This window comes from Oryx dammah, unplaced genomic scaffold (assembly GCF_014754425.2).
Source record: "Oryx dammah isolate SB20612 unplaced genomic scaffold, SCBI_Odam_1.1 HiC_scaffold_18, whole genome shotgun sequence".
NCBI lineage: Eukaryota > Metazoa > Chordata > Mammalia > Artiodactyla > Bovidae > Oryx > Oryx dammah.
The window spans coordinates 89,562,366-89,585,290 of NW_024070202.1; the positions used below are offsets into that span (position 1 = coordinate 89,562,366).

General features: G+C 38.0%; 1 pseudogene; it reads left to right on the plus strand.

Moving 5' to 3' along the window:
- Positions 1 to 2,032: 2,032 nt before the first annotated feature.
- The window catches only part of LOC120877541, a 73,415-nt pseudogene continuing 52,522 nt past the window's right edge, over positions 2,033 to 22,925 (plus strand).

Below are 22,925 nucleotides of genomic sequence, written 5' to 3' on the forward strand. Positions count from 1 at the left end.
TCTGGTTCCTCTGCCTTTTCTAAATCCAGCTTAAATATCTGGAAGTTCACGGACTGTTGAAGCCTAGTTGGGGAATTTTAAGCATTACTTTGCTACCATGTGAGATGAGTAAAATTGCGTGGTAGTTTGAACATTCTTCAGCATTGTCTTTCTTTGGGATTGGAATGAAAACTGACCTTTCCCAGTCCTGTGGCTGCTGCTGAGTTTTCCAAGTTTGCTGGCATATTGAGTGCAGCACCTTCACACCATCATCTTTTAGGATTTGAAATAGCTCAACTGGAATTCCATCACCTCCACTAGCTTTGTTCATAGTGATGCTTCCTAAGCCCACTTGACTTTGCATTCCAGGATGTCTGGCCCTATGTGAGTGATCACACCTTTGTGGTTGTTTGGGTCATGAAGATCTGTTTTGTGTAGTTCTTCTGTGTATTCTTGCCACCGATTCTTTAATATCTTCTGCTTCTGTTGGATCCATAACACATCTGTCCTTTCTTATGCTCATCTTTGCATGAAATATTCCTTTGGTATCTCTAATTTTCTTGAAGAGATCTCTAGTTCTTCCCATTCTATTGTTTTTCTCTATTTCTTTGCATTGATAAGTGAGGTAGGCTTTCTTATCTCTCCTTGCTATTCTTTGGAACTCTGTATTTAGATAGGTATATCTTTCCTTTTCTGCTTTGCCTTTAGCTTCTTTATTCCTACAATGGTCTTAAATTAACTGCATTTAGAACACTGAAATTTGTTGCGCATAATAGAAAGTATTCCTGATTATTGGTTTACCCTGACAGCAGACTAGATTGATAAAGTGCATTTGAAATAGAGGCTGTTAAAACTGATTCTTGAGGATGGATGTCTTCTGTTCATTTTAGTACATGATTAGTAGGACACAGCAGGATGAAGGATGGGGAAAAAAAAAAAAAAACCTCCTTTAATGAAATGATTACATTCATCAGTCAGAGGCCCATGCCTAAGTCTCCAAAACAGAAGGTATGAGTGTCATATTGGGAACACCTCACCATGAGATGGGCAATGCAGTTAAATACCAAAATACTTTCACAACATTTAACACCAGGTCAGTTCAGTTCAGTTCAGTCGCTCAGTCATGTCCGACTCTTTGCGACCCCATGAATCACAGCATGCCAGGCCTCCCTGTCCATCACCAACTCCAGGAGTTCACTCAGACTCACGTCCATCGAGTCGGTGATGCCATCCAGCCATCTCATCCTCTGTCGGCCCCTTCTCCTCCTGCCCTCAATCCCTCCCAGCATCAGAGTCTTTTCCAATGAGTCAACTCCTTGCATGAGGTGGCCAAAGTACTGGAGTTTCAGCTTCAGCATCCACACCAGGTGGCTGTAGTATAATCCCTGCATAGGCATACAGGTAACTGCTTAGGAATTCAATCTCATCATTTCCTCAAACTGTCTAAGTGTTTGAAATACCTACCATTAGACTTACTTAAGTTTAAACACATGGTCTCTAGAAGGACACTACACAATTGCACAGCTGTCACTCAGTAGGGGGCAGATATTTTATTGATTCATTAGCATATATTAGTGTGTCAGATAATAATACTCAGATCTGATAATAATAACAACTGGATAATAATCTTTACTTCCTTGTTGGGTAGACAAGGAAGTAAAGATTGAGCCAAATAAGTTGAGTGGAGATGAATGAAGCTTAGATATTCTCAGGAGAAGGGCAGACTCTAACAGCAGGGAAACAAGAAATAATCTGTCCAGATGGAAGGCTCTAAGGAGCTTTGTTATTGTGAAAAGAATAATATACAATTACAGTTCTGAAAAACAAGGAGTATGCTGATATTTCATTGCTGTGTCTCCAGTTACTAACAGAATGTTGCACAGAATAAGCCCTTGATAAATATTTTTTGAGTGAAATAAATGAATGAAGAAGACATTTTAAAATGAAATATTTTTTTAATGTCTCTATATTGCTGAAATGTCATAGACTGTAAAGTGAATTTCGTCTTTACATGCTCATGTAAGGCAAGAGCATTGCTGAACTTTGACGAATCATGTTGTATCAGACTTTGGTTGGTATTCAAGAAATGTAAGCTGATCTATAATGCATCTAATGCTACACAGTAAAGAAAAGACTTAAGATGTCAGGCTTCTAAATGTGTGGACTGTGCCTCTTTTCATCTTGGTAATTCCAGTGGTTATCATAGTACATGAAATATGATAGGTGTTCAATGAATGTTGGCTAAATTAATAGGATTCTATTATACACAGTTAATCATCCCAAAGCTTTTGTGCATATTTTGTCTAATAATCCAGAAAATTGACTGTATAGTTACCATGCAGACAGAGTCAGTGGCACGCCTCTCTCATCTATTGTTGGGGTGTAATTTGGCTCATTTAATTGTGTTTATGTTTCACTGTGTTGTATTTTCTTTGTGAGAATATTTGTTCTTCTGCCAAATTTTTGCTTAGCCACATTTACATGTGTACTGAAAAATTAATATATTTCAGTGGCCTTCTGTTTCTGTTGAACAGCCATAAGATGTTTTATTTGCAGCATCTGTGTATTTTAAAATATCATTCTGCCTAAGAGATACCACTTTTTCATGTAAATGAAGATATAAAATGAAATTAAAACATTGGTAAAATAGAAGTGAAATTGTAGTTTTCTCAAAATAGCGACTCCAGTCCCTTTCTGAAAATTCTTACTTAGTTTTACAGTGAGAGAGGACCAGATAGGTAAATTGGAATGTGCTAGCTTCCCTGGTGGCTCATCTGGTAAAGAATCTGCCTGCAATGCAGGAGACCTGGGTTCAATCCCTGGGTTGGGAAGATTCCCTGGAGAAGGGAATGGCTACCCACTCCACTATTACAGCCTGGAGAATTCCATGGGCTCTAGAGTCCATGGGGTCGCAAAGAGCTGGACATGACTGGGCAACTTTCACTTTCATATGATTGCAGTCTTTGAACTTACACATAGGTTATTTCCACTTCTGCTTTGAGACTGTGAATCCTACAAGGGTGGGACTAACTGAAATCGGGCAAAAGTACTCACGCTTCAGAAAAACTCCCCAGCACCACACCACATTGCTTTAACCTGTGAATTTCCACTTAGTTGTCAGAGTTTTTGCAGAAATTCCTGGGTGATTTTGCTGATCCTCTTGTGGATGAGCAGAAGAAGGAAGATGTGTGTCTGATGATGCACTGTTCCTGTTGTCCGAAATTACAAATGCACCACCCACAACCCTATTCTGGTTGTAAAGATATCATTCTAAGTGAAAGAATGCATTTTTAAAAATTAATTTTTATTGGAGTATATTTGCTTTACTCCAATATAAAGTATATTTGCATTATATTTGTTGTCTTAGACTCTTGCTGCACAGCAGAGTGAATCAGCTGTACATGTATATATATCCACTCTTTTTTAGATCTCTTTCCTTCCCATTTAGGTCACCACAGAACATTGAGTAGAGTTCTCTGTGCTCTTGAGTAGATTCTCTTTAGTTATCTGTTTTATACATAGCAGTTGTATATGTTAGTCCTAAGAGAAAAGATCCTTTAGAAAGGAAAAAAAAAATCCTGTTGGTTCAGAAATAACACTGCTCATTTCCTTCTCCATCTGGGGACTACTGCTCAAATATTGTTTCGTGTTTGTAAGACTTCAGGAAGGTTCTCTGTAGATGATTTAGCATGTGCTAATTTGGGGATATTTCTCCATTACTTAAATGTTGAGAAATACTCTAACCATGGTTAATGTGATGATTTTCTAGCTCATATTCAGATAAACAGAAAAAACAAAACCAAGTATATGTTCTTGGGAAGGAAATAACATATGATGAAATGATTTCATCCTAAATTGTATAAATGTCTTAAGTATAGTATGTATAACAGATATAATTTTAAATTACCATGGGATGTGAAGTGAACACATGAAATCACTTTACTCTGTCCTTAACAGTTTTCAATGCATGAGTATCTGAGAAATCTTACAGAAACACCACTTTCACTTTACGGATGAGGAAACTGAGGCTCAGAACTCTTTCATGCTCTAATTCCCATTTTGAGTTGTTTATACTAGAGTGTAACATTGTCTATCATTTTCACTTTGCACTTAATGTGCCCAGGGATGAATAGCTGTATCTTTAATAAAATAGAGTGATTTGGCTCCTTTTTTCTTTGCTTGCCACATTTAAATCTTCAGTTCAGTTCAGTCTCTCAGTCATGTCTGACTCTTTGCAACCCCATGGTCTGCCCCACCAGGCTCCTCTGTCCGTGAGATTTCCCAGTCAAGAGTACTGGAGTGGGTTGCCACGTCCTTCTCTAGGAGATCTTCATGGTCCAGGGGTCAAGCTTGTATCTCCTGCATTGGCAGGCAAATTCTTTACCACTGAGCCACCAGGAAGGCCCCGTTTGCTAAATAGGTCAACCAGTTATGAGCAAATTAATGATTTGATGCCATAGGCTTCCATCTTATTTACTTTTATGGTAGTCTAAGATAAAATATCTATGTAGACATTGCAGAGTTTTGAATTTACAAATACTTCCTTGTCACTGAAAGTGTTTAACTATGCAAATGTTCTTTCATTTAACATGTATTTTCTAAGTGTTCACTTCATCCTTAACTCAGACCAGGTATTGCTAGATTAGCAAGGGCAGCCTGTGAAGCATGTTATTTTCTTCACTGCCTCCAAGTGAAATCTATAATAAAACTAAGCCATACTTGAGTTATTTCAGAGAAACTTTCAGTCCCATATTTTCAGGCAACTTAGCAGGTCAGATGCCTTTGGGTTCTTTGCATGACTGAGTTAAAACCCTAGAATGTATATAAAAGCTTAGTGAATTGTGTTTGCAATTTCAGTGAACAGCCACAGGTAAAACCAGACTTTGTTCAGGTTTCAAGTGTAACCACTGAAGTGGTGGCTTGTGATGAAATTGCAACTCTGTTGAAATGTATCATTGAAGATGACGAGTTGCTGGTATGGCATTTTCAGGTTACAGTTTGGTTTTGATGTTTGTCCACATGAAGACTCTACCTGTATGTATATCACACTCAAATGGAAAATTAATCTAGGAAATAAGATTGAATTGTTTTGAAGCAGAAACTAACCACTAATAAACAAAACTTCTTTGATAAAACGAATCCCAAGCCATTCTTTATTGGTAGAAAATTTCCCTTAAAAAACCAAAGCTTATAAGTTTATTACACTGATAAGCTAATTCTGTTAAAATGGTCAATAAGAAACTTTTTAAAAAATTAGCCGCTGAAAAGTATTAACAATGTCAATAAAAATGAAAAAAAATTTAAGGCATTAATTCTTTAATTACTGCTGAAATCCAAATTAACATGAAATTATTTAAGTCTAAGTAACATTTGCTGATGTATCATCTGGGACACATTTTCCCCAGGCTATATTTCCTACCACTACTGGATGAGTAGTCGATGATTATTATTCAGTATCACACATATCATAGAAACTGTCAGAACACGCAATTACTCAGAAATGATAAAATCGCAGTAAAAGAGTTAGGAATAATGAATTGGCAATATACATTATCACTGTGTGGTACATACATTTCTTAAAATGTATCATAGCCTGCTGGTTATTACATGTAATCATGACTGCTAAAAGCAGATGACTTCTGATTTAGGGACCAAAATGTTTAACTTTTCCTTTGAAAGTGAACCACATTTCTTTGATTATCTTGGCCTTCACTGTGCCATAAACCACTATAGAATTGTCTGTTAGGAAATCTGCTCTAGATCTGGGACCATTGTCTGAAGGCATTTATTACAGAAAGTTGTACAAATGCTTCAGCTCTAATATGATTTTGCAGTGTGAATCCCATGAACAGTAAGTCTCCAGAGAAGTAAAATGTTTTCAGCAGCTGAGCTCTAAGGTTAGAGTTTAAGACACAATTGATTGCAAAACTTTAACTTTTGATATAACTTTTAACCTTTCAGCACACAATTTAAGTGGTCATAGAATGCTAAATATAAAGCCTTATTTTTTTAGTTTCTTCAAATAAACAAGAGTAGCAACAAAAAGATGACCTTAAATGTCCCTGTTATCACCAACATACCTTTTCATATTTTTCCATTTTGTGAAGTCATGCATGCATAGATATATAGCTGTAATTTAGACTGTGCTGCTCCTAGAAATAGGCCACTGCAATTCTTATTTTGAAAAATGCTCAAGCTTACCAGGCATAACAATTTAAATCATTAATTAGTTAGAAGTGATGATCTGCTATGCTCCATTTTGCCTCTGAATATTGAAATCACACTCTAGAGGTAACTACAATACAGTGATGGATGAAGTATTTGGGAAATTTCTGTGATCCAGAGCTTCTGGGGTGCGAAAGAATATTTTACAGGTATGTAACCAAAAAAGAGTGGTGTAACATAATGTTTCTCAAGCTATAGTTCATATTACATTGACTAGAGGAAGAGAATTGCTCATTTATAAATTCTTGAAGATGGTGACATCTGACATAGATCTGAAATGGGAGACTGAATTTAATATCCATAATTGAGTGTCAACATTCATGCTTCTTTCCTGTGCTGAGCAATATTGTACTGACATTACAGAAGAGTGGTACAGAACTTGCTATTATGTGGCAGATTTTTAAATGAGCATATTTCAAAGTTCCCTATGAAATAATAAATTAGAAACTGGCTTTGGATTTGGCTTGGTTGGCAGCTATTATTTGGTACATAGATCTTATGAGACAGTAGAATGCTGTTAGACAAGAGCTGCTCAGAATTCTTTGTAGCATTACATGGTCATATTAAAGATAATTCTTAGGTTTTCCATCTGAATCAAAATTTTTTTGAGGGTTACTTTCACATTTATGATATAAGGCCAGAGCCTCACAGTACTGCTGTGGAGAATGTAGAATTCAGTATAAAGCAGATGTGTTTTTGACCCTATCTGAGGGGATTTACTACTGGAAATACCAAATGGATCTCACTATACCAAGGCTTCATTTATAATAGAGTCCCATGGCATGGATCCTGTGGATTACATTACAGTATAGTTCTGGGTCTCTAGGACAAGGAAAAGCAATTATGTATAAAAGAAAAACAACTTTTTAAAACACAGATGTTTGATTATTTGTAGTAATGTCATAGGAATTTTGATAGAGTTTAGATATCCTAAGCATTGTGCTTGATAAATATCTGTCACATTTTAACAACTCTGATGCTGTTACACATTCAAAATTCTGTTTCTGAGAGACAGGGTGGTGGTTTTATAAAGCTTCTCAATTATTTGCCATGCTTCAGTCTCAAAGGGTTAGCCTTCTACTCCAAAAATCTTCATGATATACACCTACTATTCACTGCACAGCTGTAGTCATGAATCTGAGTTCTCCTTGAACTTTTATTCACTTATATTTAATTTTAGTTTTAGCCTCTGATACCTCTTATCTTCATCCACTGGGGTATGAATGATAATTTCTCTGATATCACCTGGCACTATTTCATTCACTCATTATGGGATAATCCTCAAATTCTTTGAGCCTGAGTTTCTTTATTTGAAATGTCAGAGTAATAATAACCAGTTTTATTCTCAAAATAGAATGTATTATGGCAAACACAATTTCTTAGTACATAGTAGGTGCTGTTTTGTTCCAGAATCAGTTACCTCGGTATCGTTCTCATTCTTTTATAGAATTCAGTTATGTTCCCTTTCAAATTTACTTTTTCTGTGATTCATGATTCCCACTTCATTATATGAAAATCTCTACATACTCTTGATTTTAACTACCTTTTCTCCTGTCTTCAAAGTTTATGTTGTCTTTCTTCAGGCACGGCACCAGAACTGTACTCAAGAGTTCAGACTTTTGATCAACTCTTGTAATTAGCTTCCATTTTTAAGTATCCCAGAAGGAAAGTGAAGCCTTGTCGAAATTGGAAGGGATGAATTACTCATTAGATGTCTGGCTCCTCTTGCCATGTAAGTCTTGGAGTCTGATGAGAACAATGTCTGTGAGATTCATGAATATTACCTTCTTAATCATTAGCCCTATGCTGTGGCAGATAAGCAAAAAGGGGTGACAAAAAGATGCATTGGACCAAATAACTCAGTGGACCTAGGCAGGCATTCTTCATGACCTTAGTGTCAGTTTGATTTAACAACATAGTATTAACATTATTTTTATTAATGTGGTTAGAATTTTATTTAAAAACATGGTACATATTTTAAAATTCCTTTATAGTGTTTCTTAAATCCTTCCTTTTCCCCCTATCTCCATTGCCATTACCTTATGGTATTATACTTGAATTATAAAAATATTTTTCTAACTAGCTTCCATTTCTTTATTCTTACCCTTCTTTACTGATTCTGTATACACTAGGACTTTCCCTGTGGCTCAGCTGGTAAAGAATCCGCCTGCAGTGCAAGAGACCTGGGTTTGATCCTTGGGTTGGGAAGATCCCTTGGAGAAGGGAAAGGCTACCCACTCCAGTATTATGGCCTGGAGAATTCCATGGACCGTATAGACCATGGGGTCACAAAGAGTTGGACACAACTGAGCGGCTTTCACGTTCACTTTTCACGCTAATATTTATATAATATATGCTTTTTCATTATTCTGTCTTCATGCTCACACATCCTTGAATTGCAGCAGAGTTCTCAAGAATTTCTGCCCGAAAGGCAAATGGGACAGGACTGGAAGATCCTGAGGGCAAAGAATTTATCAATTCTCCTCCAATCTTGCTTTGTAGTTTTAAAATGCAAATTAATTTTTCATTCTTAACCACATACTGTTGATACCAACCAGAGTTCTTGGTCTTCCCCAAGTAATAGAAATTGACTAGAGGCCAGACAAGAATTTCAGGCAGCGCTTTATTGGGGCTCCTGCATTGGCTGCAGGAGGGAGTGAAACGAGTAACTTGTTCCTTTGCTCACAGCTCCCACTACACCCTCCTGTTCCATTCTTTATATGAAGTGAGGGGAGAATAGGGCTAAATCCTGGGGGGGGGGCAGAGTGGCTTAGGTGGTTTGTGCACTCCTCTGCGGTGTTGAGTGCAGACAGGCATGCACAGTACTTTGTTTTCGCTTTTGCCACCCACTTTTCTTTTGTTATTGGCTCTTCAGAAATGGCAGTTGAGTTTTTTGTTGTCTTTGTGTCTTTTGGTCTAGGATTTGCCCCAGCTGTGCATGGGCACAGTTATTTTTAGTCCCATACAATTTCTTTGTATTTTGTTGCTCTAGGAGAGGTGTGCCCAGGTGCAAGTTTTGCAGCACTGCTTCAGAGTGTCCCAGGTCCCAGGCCTGTTTCAATATCAACACTTGTTTTAATGTTATTAAACATACTTCCTGGTTAAATAGCCTAGTATTTCATTCCGAATCTTGAGGTGATTTTGATGTCCAGGAAGATTTACCATATGGCTCCAAGTTTCCCTGGCTGTACCACATTTTCATGGAGGTAGAAGTACTCTGAAGTGAAAAGTCAGACTGAGTTCAAACTCTTTTGCTGGAATTTCATGATACTCCACATATAGCTTTAATAGACTTTTATAAACTATCTTCTGTTAATTCTCTACATGAATCCTACATACCAGCCAGACTGCTGAACTAATTTGCATAAGGCTCATCTCTCTTTTCCTGCTTTCTTGTCTTTGTTCATGACTTACAGTGGCTTCCTTCCTGCTCTCATGTCTCCTATAAAATGCTAATTAATTTTCAATATCACATTTATACTCATCTTTTCTTTAAGTATCTTTAAGCTGGAGTTATTTCCCATGACTGATTTCTTATAAGCCTCTAGTGAGTCGCACTATGATATTTAAATTCTTATTCTTTGTTTGAGCAGAACTCTGTTCCTATACCCTTCTTCCTCTTTCAAAAATGTGGTTTTAGTGGTAACAAAGACTCTCTCCTTGCCCAAACTTTAGTCAGGGTCCTCAGAGCCCACTTTTTGACTAGTCCTTGTCGTTGGGCCCTCTGTGTAGCCTGCCTAGTTCAGTTGTAGCAAGAATCCTGCTAAGTCTGTTTATTAAGAGTCCTTCCACCCTTGATATCTGATCACCCTGGCCTGCCTTCATCAAGAACCCTGTAAGGGGGTTTAACAAGGATTCCCCACCTTTTATGTCTTCTCTTTGTAACTTTCATCCAATAACCAGTCATTCTGCTCATCGACTATACATTTCCAGTTGTCTTTTCTGTATTAGGAGTTTTGGCTGATCTCTCTTCTCTCTTATGATATTCTTGATATTGTTGTTGTTTAGTCGCTAAATCATGTCTGACTGTTTGTGACTCCATGGACTGTAGCCTGCCAGGCCTGTCTGTCCAGGGGATTTCCCAGGCAAGAATACTGGAGTGGTTTGCCATTTTCTTCTCCAGGGGATCCTCCTGACCCAGGGAGAGAATCTGGGTCTCCTGCTTTGGCAGGCAGAGCCACCAGGAACCCCAGATAGTCTTGATATTTATCACAATAGTCCCAAAAGAAAAGTCTAATTTATTATTTTAACAGGTGTCAAATATGATTTTTTAGCAGTGGAGAGTGCCAGTCATGTTAACTTACATCCTGGGCTGTAGGGTGTGGGTACAAGACAAGCTCAACCAGTCAAAAATGTTTGAACTGTGGTCTTTTTAATGGAGTTACATGGGTATGAGCCCCAAGTTGCTGTGGACCATCCCCTGCTTCCTCCATATGGAAAACCTGGCATTAGAAAATGAAGATGTCACATGGACAGAAACAGAGCCCAGATCTGTCTGCTTCTACATGCTTCTTTTCAGTCATCTTTAGATCAGCTTGACTTTTGCTCTGCCCAGTTGTGTAAGCAAATAATTTCCCCCCACCCCGGCCCATATTTTTTTTTAAGTATATTCAACAAGATTGCATTCAGTTTCTTGAAGTCTTAAATTCAAAATATCCTGACTGATACAGTACTCATATAGTACTTTTCATCTACCCTGCTATGTTACTGATTTGTAACTTAGTTCCATAGTTGTACTGTGTACACTTTATACTTATTGCTCAGTTCAGTTCAGTTCAGTCACTCAGTTGTGTCTGACTCTTTGTGACCCCATGAACTGCAGCACGCCAGGCCTCCTTGTCCATCACCAACTCCCGGAGTTCACTCAGACTCACGTCCATCAAGTCAGTGATGCCATCCAGCCATCTCATCCTCTGTCGTCCCCTTCTCCTCCTGCCCCTAATCCCTCCCAGCATCAAAGGCTTTTCCAATGAGTCAACTCTTCTCATGAGGTGGCCAAAGTACTGGAGTTTCAGCTTTAGCATCATTCCTTCCAAAGAAATCCCAGGGCTGATCTCCTTCAGAATGGACTGATTGGATCTCCCTGCAGTCCAAGGGACTCTCAAGAGTCTTCTCCAACACCACAGTTCAAAAGCATCAGTTCTTCAGTGCTCAGCCTTCTTCACAGTCCAACTCTCACATCCATACATGACCACTGGTAAAACCATAGCCTTGAGTAGACGGACCTTAGTTGGCAAAGTAATGTCTCTGCTTTTGAAGATGCTATCTAGGTTGGTCACAACTTTTCTTCCAAGGAGTCAGCGTCTAATTTCATGGCTGCAGTCACCATCTGCAGTGATTTTGGAGCCCCCAAAAATAAAGTCTGACACTGTTTCCACTGTTTCCCCATCTATTTCCCATGAAGTGATGGAACTTAGTGTAACTACACAAAATACAGGCTTTTAATAACTGTTTATTGATTTATGTCATTTTATATGTGCTTGAAAATTAAAGAATTTTAGCAATTATAATTTTTAAAAGTTCTATTGTTCTAAATAAGTTATTATTTAGAATATAGAAAATAGGGATTAATATAAAATACATTTACATATAATTTTAATATCCAGAGATGACCTGTGTATAACTGATGTACCCCATTCATTGTTTTCCATGAATCATGTACATATTACTTTGTTCATTTTCTTTTCTTTTTTTTTTTTTTCTGAGCAATATGTTGTGACCATCATTCTGTCAATAGAATCTTTCTATCATGTTAAGGCATTGCAGTTAATATAAACAATCCTCTTAAGATGTCTAATTTGTTTCTAAACATTCCCAATGTATAACACAAACCAAATGAAACTAAATTTGTGTGTGTGTGTTTTTGTTTTGGCTGCTCTGCACACATGCAGGAGCTTAGTTCCTTGATCAGGGATTGAAGCATTGGCCCCTACAGTGGAAGCATAGAGTCCTATCCACTGGACTGCCAAGGAATTCCCAAAACTAAAATTTTTAAATTTTCTTTTTTACATGTTTCTGACACATTTCCTTATTATCCAAGGTTATATACATTAAAATGAACTTTTGGTGCATATTGACCAATAACTTCAGAAATATGGTATGCATTTATACTCCTAAAATTATGAATTTACAGTTTTAATTTTTTATCAACTTTTAGTTAAAAACATATTTTTTAGCTTACAATTCATTGTATATGAGGATAAAATATTTTTTTGGTTTATTTACTAAGCTTATTCTTTGTTAAGTTTCTATTTCCTCACTTATTGAATTTTATTAATCTCAGTTTTCTGTATTGTCACTGCCTTTTTAAAAATTGCTCATTATAACATTTTAAGGAGGTTAGCATTTTTCATTGATAATAATTATAATGATTATATTTTAGAGTTATTGGCCCTTTTTATTTCATACATGCTAAGAGTTTTGTTCAATTTTATGTTTGTATTTTAATTTTTAATTTTTGTTAAGGTATATTTAGACAAGCAGTCCATTTTTGACATGTTGCATTTCTATTAATGCTAGCCAATTCGTATGTTTTGGATCTTATATGTGTAGAATTGTGTGTGTGTGTATGTATATTTATTTATTATATTCCATTGTGCAGTGAAATACATAATTCTAATTTTTAGATTATCCAAGTACATTTTGATTTTTGTATTGACATGTATTTATATTACATATAAAATAAGTTTATAAAGTTACATGTTATGTATAAAAGACACTCATATATAACTTCATCTTACAGTTTGTATTGATTTTATGCCATGTGTAGCAATTTGACAATAACTTTAAACTTCTTGGAAAAGGTTAAAAGTCAAGGTTAACAAGTAGCAAGTTAGTATAACACTAAAAGGTTAAGAAAGCCCTAGTAGAATGCAATTCTAGACATTTGTTACAATGGATCAATTTTTCATTAAATTCTTTAAATGATTTCAAGACTATTTTGTTGTGAAACCAACTACCTTTATAATTCTTACCAGAAGATGGCGCTATATCAATAAACAAATCTTTTGTATTTTATGGACTGTAGATAAATATTATCCAAGTATTTAAAAACAATTCCTAGGGCTTGGCAAATAACTCTCTGATGATATGCTCACCTTATCTTTAATGCCTATATAGTAAAATAAGTTTGCTATGCTTCTGGGTGGGAAAGGCTTAAAAATGTTTTACACAGTACCACATTTTTTTTTCTCATGCTTTCTCTCTTCTTGCTTTTCACATTATAAAAGCATCTTGAGTATGAAACTGCTAATTAGTGGATTTTTAAACTAAATATATATAACATGTCTTGAATCATTTGAAAGTTATGTGCTGACAACACACACACACACGCGCGCACGCACACACACACACACACACACACACACAGACACTACTGTGCTGAGACTAAAAAAACAGAATAAAAGAAACCAAAGGCAAGGTTTAAAACTGTGATAATTGCCTGAGACTAACCACAAAATAATAGCTTCTGTACTTAAATTATGTACATTTAGCAGTAGTCTACTAAAATTCAAGTTGGGAGCATGTTTATGTTGCATTTTATTTGTAGCAAGGCAAAATCATTCATCAGAGGTTATAACGGACAAGGATCCTTTTACCACTGCTTTCATTTAATGTCATTAAATATGGGTGTATTTTTAAAAGGTAGCTAATATAGTATAAACTGAAATGCTGCAATGTGTGCTAATAGCAGAAATTTTATTCAGCACAAAAAATGAACCTTAATAAACCCCTTTCTTTTGTATTGCTCCTGGCTCCAGAATTTTCTAATGAGTAGCAACAGGAGCTCAGCAACCACTAACAGGTTTCTTAACTTGACAATAATTTTGTCTAATAAGTAGAGAGACCAGAGTATTCAGCAAAAGTTTCATTGAGATATCCAGAATTACCTTATTAATTCTTACTAATGACTAGGAAACAAATTGCATGCCTTGGAACTGTCCGCAAGGCACTGGTGCAGGAGAAAGAACCATGGAGATTATATAAAAGTTTACTAATGAGCAGAAATAGTATTGGTACATATTTTGTTTTTGGTATGATTCCTGTAGTGCTTTCTGAATCCATATAAAAACACGATTCACAACATCTCACTCTTTTGTTTGGAGTGTGTAGCTCAATAGATCAGTTCAGTTCAGTTGCTCAGTCGTGTCTGACTCTTTGCGACCCCATGAATCGCAGCACGCCAGGCCTCCCTGTCCATCACCAACTCCCGGAGTTCACTCAGACTCATGTCTATCGAGTCAGTGATGCCATCCAGCCATCTCATCCTCTGTTGTCCCCTTCTCCTCCTGCCCCCAATCCCTCCCAGCATCAGAGTCTTTTCCAATGAGTCAACTCTTCTCATGAGGTGGCCAAAGTACTGGAGCTTCAGCTTTAGTATCATTCCTTCCAAAGAAATCCCAGGGCTGATCTTCAGAACGGACTGGTTATATCTCCTTGCAGTCCAAGGGACTCTCAAGAGTCTTCTCCAACACTACAGTTCAAAAGCATCAATTCTTCAGTGCTCAGCTTTCTTCACAGTCCAACTCTCACATCCATATATACTGCATATATAATTGCACTCATCTCACACACTAGTAAAGTAATGCTCAAAATTCTCCAAGCCAGGCTTCAGCAATACGTGAATTGTGAACTTCCTGATGTTAAGCTGCTTTTAGAAGAGGCAGAGGAACCAGAGATCAAATTGCCAACATCTGCTGGATCATGGAAAAAGCAAGGGAGTTCTAGAAAAATATCTGTTTCTGCTTCATTGACTATGCTAAAACCTTTGACTGTGTGGATCACAATAAACTGTGGAAAATTCTTAAGAGATGGGAATACCAGACCACCTGACCTACCTCTTGAGAAACCTATATGCAGGTCAGGAAGCAACAGTTAGAACTGGACATGGAACAACAGACTGGTTCCAAATAGGAAAAGGAGTACGTCAAGGCTGTATATTGTCACCCTGCTTATTTAACTTCTATGCAGAGTACATCATGAGAAACGCTGGACTGGGTGAAGCACAAGCTGGAATCAAGATTGCCGGGAGAAATATCATAACCTCAGATATGCAGATGACCCCACCCTTATGGCAGAAAGTGAAGAGGAGCTAGAAAGCCTCTTGATGAAAGTGAAAGAGGAGAGTGAAAAATTTGGCTTAAAGCTCAGCATTCATAAAATGAAAACCATGGCATACGGTTCCATCACTTCATGGAAAATAGATGGGAAAACAGCGGAAACAGTGGCAGACTTTATTTTTGGGGGCTCCAAAATCACTGCAGATGGTGACTGCAGCCATGAAATTAAAAGTCACTTACTCCTTGGAAGAAGAGTTATGACTAACCTAGATAGCATATTGAAAAGCAGAGACATTACTTTGCCAACAAAGGTCTGTCTAGTCAAGGCTATGGTTTTTCCAGCCATTAGTTATCTACCTTATTTAATGAGTTCCTTCTTTGGGCAGAGAGAGGGTCTTCACAGTATTCAGAACTGAAGGGTACATTAAAGAAATAGAAAGCCATGCTTTTTGGAAATAGTTGTTTAATTAAGGGGAAGAAATAAACATATGCTTGCAGAAAAATAGCAGCAAGTATTTTTATGCATTAAGTCATATAGTATAAAATGATGTTAGGATTGTTTCATGCGTATTTGATTATGTATCAGTGCTTTTAGTGGAATGTGGGTAAAAAAGGCTCAATACATTGTTTAACATTCATCACAGTCTTACCATGTAGATTTTATTATCTTCTCTTTTTTTGATGAATGAGAAAACTAAGTTTTGCAGAGGTTGACTAATTTAGCCACTCACTGAGCTAATAGGCCATGGGACAGGATGTGGTCTCATCTGTTCTGTCTCAAAGACTGAACTCTCTCTAACATGCCAGGCAGAGCTCTGAAACCTTTTCTGTGCACGCCTGAACCAGTTTAGGCTCACACTCATTTTGTCTGCCTCCTAATATGAAATCTTAGGTTGCCTGTCTTTACTCTTTTCAAATAAAAATCCCTGCAGAAGATTTTTCATAGTCAGAGTTGAGATTGACTTCTGTGATTCATTTGTCACTGTGAAAAGAGATTATAGCTGAAAGAAAAGCAACTCATCTGATGGCTCATGTTCACTGCTGCGTGACTGGCAGCTTCTAGAACATAAAAGCTGGTTGGTTTTTCCTTTCCTTTGAGGACTAAGCAGCATAAGGCCATTTCATTCAGTAAAGCTGATGACACTTTTTCTTTAAGTTGGATACATGAATTCTACCAGGTGCAGTCTACAGTGATATTTCCAAATTCATAAAATTTAAAATCATCTCTTCCAAAGGAGAGTGCATATTCTTTTTTCAACAATTTACATTGTTTCTGTCTCTTCTAATCAATTCCACAAAATTATCTTATGCCTTTATATTTTAGACCTTTACAAAAGAGAAGTTTCTCTCTGAAAATGGAGAAATTAAGTATTCCTTCACTAGATTTGTCCTAGTCTGTGTAAATCTATTGACTAGATTAGTTCTTGGTTATTCTCAGATTGTATGTGTGCTTTGAATTTCTTTAGAATTTATTATTTTGCTAATTGTAAAAAAGATGCATTTGAGAAAATAGTGTGTTTACTAGAAAGTGTTTTGCCTTGTCTGCGCTTGTCTGGATTACTGATTTTGATTCTCTGCTTCTGCTAAATGGAGCCAAAAAATGTTTAGAATAATAATTCATTGTTACCATAGAAATTACATTTATAAGTCACTGATAAAACTTTGTATTAATCAAGTTCTAGTCAATGAATGCAGAGGCCTTGTGAGTTATGAATAAATCTATACTGGAAGACAATATTACAAGAGCATTGATATACACTTTGGAGTCAGACAAACCTGAGCAGAAATCATAGTGAAAGCTTAGATAAGTTTCGTAAATTCTTTCAGCTTTGATTTCTTCTGATAAATTTCTTCAAAAGTTTCTCATAAGAATTAAATGAAATTTCATATGTGTGGGTGCATACATAGTAGATATTTATATGTACACATAAAATTTAGCACACTATCTGGCAATTAGTAAGTGCTTCAGTTCAGTCACTCAGTCATGTCCAACTCTTTGCAACCCCATGAATCGCAGCACTCCAGGCCTCCCTGTCCATCACCATCTCCCAGAGTTCACTCAGACTCACGTCCATCGAGTTGGTGATGCCATCCAGCCATCTCGTCCTCTGTCATCCACTTCTCCTCCTGCCCCAATCCCTCCCAGCATCAGATTCTTTTCCAGTGAGTCAACTCTTCGCATGAGGTGGCCAAAGTACTGGAGTTTCAGCTTTAGCATCATTCCTTCCAAAGAAATCCCAGGGCTGATCTCCTTCAGAATGGACTGGTTGGATCTCCTTGAGGTCCAAAGGACTCTCAAGAGTCTCCTCCAACACCACAGTTCAAAAGCATCAATTCTTCAGTGCTCAGCCTTCTTCACAGTCCAAGTCTCACATCCATAAATGACCACTGGAAAAACCATAGCCTTGACTAGATGGACCTTAGTCGGCAAAGTAATGTCTCTGCTTTTCAATATACTATCTAGGTTGGTCACAACTTTTCTTCCAAGGAGTAAGCGTCTTTTAATTTCATGGCTGCAGTCACCATCTGCAGTGATTTTGGAGCCCCCCCCCAAAAATGAAGTCTGACATTGTTTCTACTGTTTCCCCATCTATTTCCCATGAAGTGATGAGACCAGATGCCATGATCTTAGTTTTCTGAATGTTGAGCTTTAAGCCAACTTTTTCAATCTCCTCTTTCACTTTCATCAAGAGGCTTTTTAGTTCCTCTTCACTTTCTGCCATAAGGGTGGTATCATCTGCATATCTGAGGTTATTGATATTTCTCCCGGCAATCTTGATTCCAGCTTGTGTTTCTTCCAGTCCAGCATTTCTCATGATGTACTCTGCATAGAAGTTAAATAAGCAGGGTGACAATATACAGCCTTGACGTACTCCTTTCCCAATTTGGAACCAGTCTGTTGTTCCATGTCCAGTTCTAACTATTGCTTCCCGACCTGCATACAGATTTCTCAAGAGGCAGGTCAGGTGGTCTGGTATTCCCATCTCTTTCAGAATTTTCTACAGTTTATTGTGATCCACATAGTCAAAGGCTTTGTCATAGTCAATAAAGCAGAAATAGATGTTTTTCTGGAACTCTCTTGCTTTTTCCATGATCCAGCAGATGGTGGCAATTTGATCTCTGGTTCCTCTGCCTTTTCTAAAAGCGGCTTGAACATCAGGGAGTTCACGGTTCATGTATTGCTGAAGCCTGGCTTGGAGAATTTTGAGCATTACTTTACCAGCATGTAAGATGAGTGCAATTGTCCGGTAGTTTGAACATTCTTTGGCATTGCCTTTCTTTGAAATTGGAATGAAAACTGACCTTTTCTAGTCCTGTGGCCACTGCTGAGTTTTCCAAATTTGCTGGCATATTGAGTGCAGCACTTTCACAGCATCATCTTTCAGGATTTGAAATAGCTCAACTGGAATTCCATCACCTCCACTAGCTTTGTTCGTAGTGATGCTTTCTAAGGCCCACTTGACTTCACATTCCAAGTTGTCTGGCTCTAGATTAGTGATCACATCATCATGATTATCTGGGTCATGAAGATCTTTTTTCTACAGTTCTTCCTTGTATTTTTGCCACCTCTTCTTTGCTATGCTTTGCTTTTTTTGTTTCCTATGTTTATTTTTAGGTCTTTATTCACAAAGCAAACATTTTTTCATCAAAGATATGTTCAGTTTCTTTATATGCAAAGAATTACCAAGAATCTACTGCCCCAATAATGCCTGATAACAAACAAGTAAAATCCTCAGTGATATACTACATACACATTTATTTTTGCTTATAAGTTCATGGTTTGCTGTTTCTGCAGATCTGGACCAGACTGGGCCAATCTCTACTGTGTCTGTGGAGTGGGAGAAGGTTGTATCTCCCCCAAGCTCACCTCTTCCTTTTGTAGTTCTTTCATCTGGTCAAATAATTAAAATGACTTAAGCTAGATTAACAGGAAAAAATACATTTTTTTATGTGCCTATGGGGAATTCACATAAGCATGAAGGATGCCAAAGACAGTTTTGGATTAAGTAAAATGAGTTAGGGGCTTGGGACTTCAAAAAGGAATAAGGAAATTCACAGGAAGATGAAAAAATTTAATGTTTGATAAACAAGTGTTTTCTTGGTCACCAAGATTCACTGGGACCCACAAAGGGCTTTGACTGTGGGGGCTTTGCTAAATTCCTCCTTGTCTACTGCACCTGCTGCTGCTGCTAAGTCGCTTCAGTCATGTCTGACTCTGCGACCCCATAGACGGCAGCCCACCAGGGTCCCCGGCCCTGGGATTCTCCAGGCCAGTGTCCTGGAGTGGCGAGCCATTTCTTTACTGCAGTTATCTGCGGTGATAACTCTTGGAACACACCTTCTATCTTGAATTCTTTTAGTCAGTAGGGGGAGGTTCAAGGGTTCTTCCTGAATCTTTTGGGCCTTACTTGTTTTCAGCTTGAAACAATCTGAACACCAGAGTGACACCTCTTAGGGCAGCTTGCCCTGAACCCCATCAGTGGACAGCAGTAAATCAGCTGGGGATTGGCTCATCTATGATCTCAGCTGGCCATCTGCTCTCTGGTCCCCATGATCTCTCGTCCTCCAGCAGACCAGCCAAGACTGCTTCCTTTCCAGGAAGCAGCATGAGGAAGTGTTCAAGGTTATTGAGTCAAAGTGGAACTGGCACTTTGTCACTTCTATTTTATTCTTGTGGCCAAAGTCTATACCTTCTGAAGGAAGGAGCTGCACAGTCATGAGGAAAAGGATGTCGATGTAGGAAAAGGTGGTGAATTGGGACCTTTTTACAATTATAGTGAAGTCGCTTAGTCGTGTCCAACTCTTTGCAACCCCATGGACTGTAGCCTACCAGGCTCCTCTGTCCATGGGATTTTCCAGGCAATAGTCCTGGAGTGGATTGCCATTTCCTTCTCCAGGGGATCTTCCCAAACAATTAATCCTTAGTAAAGATGGGCTAAGAAAAAGAGACTTCTTCAAAAAAGATGCTAATCTGTTTTTGACTGTTTTTGCATCTGTTTTTTTCAGGCTCTCATGATTTTTTCCTTCATAGCTAATATCAGTGCACATGACTATTTATTAATAGTAATAATAGCTAATCATTATTAACTATATACTATGTCCTGTGGTCATGTATGGATGTGAGAGTTGGACTGTGAAGAAAGCAGAGCGCTGAAGAATTGATGCTTTTGAACTGTGGTGTTGAAGAAGACTCTTGAGAGTCCCTTGGACTATAAGGAGATCCAACCAGTCCACTCTGAAGGAGATCAGCCCTGGGATTTCTCTGGAGGGAATGATGCTAAAGCTGAAACTCCAGTACTTTGGCCACCTCATGTGAAGAGTTGACTCATTGGAAAAGACTCTGATGCTGTGAGGGATTGGGGGCAGGAGGAGAAGGGGATGACAGAGGACGAGATGGCTGGATGGCATCACTGACTCAATGGACATGAGTCTGAGTGAACTCCGGGAGTTGGTGATGGACAGGGAGGCCTGGCGTGCTGTGATTCATGGGATTGCAAAGAGTCGGACAGGACTGAGCGACTGAACTGACTGAACTGATGTGCTACGACTGAGCGACTTCACTTTGACTTTTCACTTTCATGCATTGGAGAAGGAAATGGCAACCCACTCCACTATTCTTGCCTAGAGACTCCCAGGGATGGGGGAGCCTGGTGGGCTGCCGTCTATGGGGTCGCACAGAATTGGACACGACTGAAGCGACTTAGTAGCAGCAGCAGCAGCAGGCCCATTGTTACTGTACATTCCTTTTCTTATTTAAATTTGATAATTACCCTTCAAAGTAGATATTGTTATCATCATCATCATCTCTATTTTAGAAAATAATGAGTCTTAGAGAAATAACTAATTTATTCATGGTCAGGATACTGATTAGCAGCAGAGCCAGAATTTGAATCCAAAATAGTTGCAGTTCAGAATCTGTTATGCAATACTGCCTTTCTACTCTCTTCCGTTAATACTGTTTACTGATTCTTGCATGTGTCAGCCAAAACAAAGAAGGGAAGGAAGAAAAGAAAAAGGGAAGGAAAGAGGGAAAAAGGATGGGAGGGAGATAGTAGAGGAGGAAGAAAAGAAGGAGGGAAGGAAGAAAACTAATATTTTTAGGGGATTTTTACTTAATACAAATGAATAATTTAATACAGATTAAATATAAATAAATTAATTCATGCTGAAACTATGGTTTTGAGACATAGTCATTTTATATATATTTATTGTAAGAAGTAAGCTAGAAAATACCTTGGGGTTGATTTTCCACCTGCAGTGTAGCTAAACTTAGACTTTCAGAGCCTATAGTCTAATTGGTAGCCATGCTTCCATAGCAGAACCAATTAACTAACTTTCCATTCAGCTTGTTGCTAAAATGTCAGGACTAAAATACTATTCCTTTAAAGGCATACTATAATAAATAGGGTCCATTTAAACAAGACACTCTAGGCTGTATTCCTAATTAGAAGAGTGAAATGATTGTTGTCCTCAAAATCATAACATGTTCTCAATATTTTCTCATTTTATTAGATGTTCTGAGGTTTAATATCACCTGAGTCACTGAGGCATTTTTTTTCGCAAAAGGTTTTCTAGTACATGAAATAACCTTCACACAGAATAAAAATAATTGGCTTGGGTGCATATGAAATATATAAATTGACAGGGTAAATATTAACCTAGGTCCTTTAGAAACTTCAGAATCATCCTTGGTTTCTTTCTTACTTTTACTTTCATCACTTCCACCTCTGCCCACTCCCTCTGTGCTGATTTCTCCGTTTGTGATTGCTAATCTATGTATGAAGTCCCTTTCTTTTCCCTTATTTTACATGATCCTTGCCAGTGTTTTGATCCTGACTCACTCTCTTTCTTTTAGAATGAGACACAACCTTCTAACAGATTTTCTTGTTATTTAGTGCCTGGACATGGAGCTACAGACAAAGCTGTGTATTGTCACCCTGCTTATTTAACTTATATGCAGAGTACTTCATGGCAAATAGATGGGGAAACAATGGAAACAGTGACAGATTTCTTTCCTTGGTCTCCAAAATCACTGCTGGAATTGGGCTTCTCTGGTGGCTCAGACGGTAAAGAACTCGCCTGCAATGTGGGAGACCTGGGTTTGATCTCTGGGTTGGGAAGATACCCTGGAAAAAGGAATGGCCACTCCCTTCAGTTTCTGGCCTGGAGAATTCCGTGGACAGAGGATCCTGGCAGCCTATAGTCCATGGGGTCGCAAAGAGTCGGGCACGACTGAGAGACTTTCACTTTCCATTTAGAAATCACTGCAGATGGTGACTGCAGTCATGAAATTAAAAGACGCTTGCTCCTTGGAAGAAAAGCTATGACAAACCTTAACAGTGTATTAAAAAGTGGAGACATTACTTTGCTGACAAAGGTCCGAATAGTCAAAGCTATGGTTTTTCCAGTAGTCATGTATAGATGTGACGATTGGACCATAAAGTGGGCTGAGTATGCTTTTGCACTGTGGTGCTGGAGAAGACTCTTGAGAGTCCCTTGGACTGCAAGGTGATCGAACCAGTCAATCCTAAAGGAAATCAGTCCTGAATATTCATTGGAAGGACTGATGCTGAAGCTGAAGCTCCAATATTTTGGCCACCTAATATGAAGAGCCGAGTCCTTGGAAAAGATCTTGTTGCTGGGTAAGATTGAAGGCAGGAG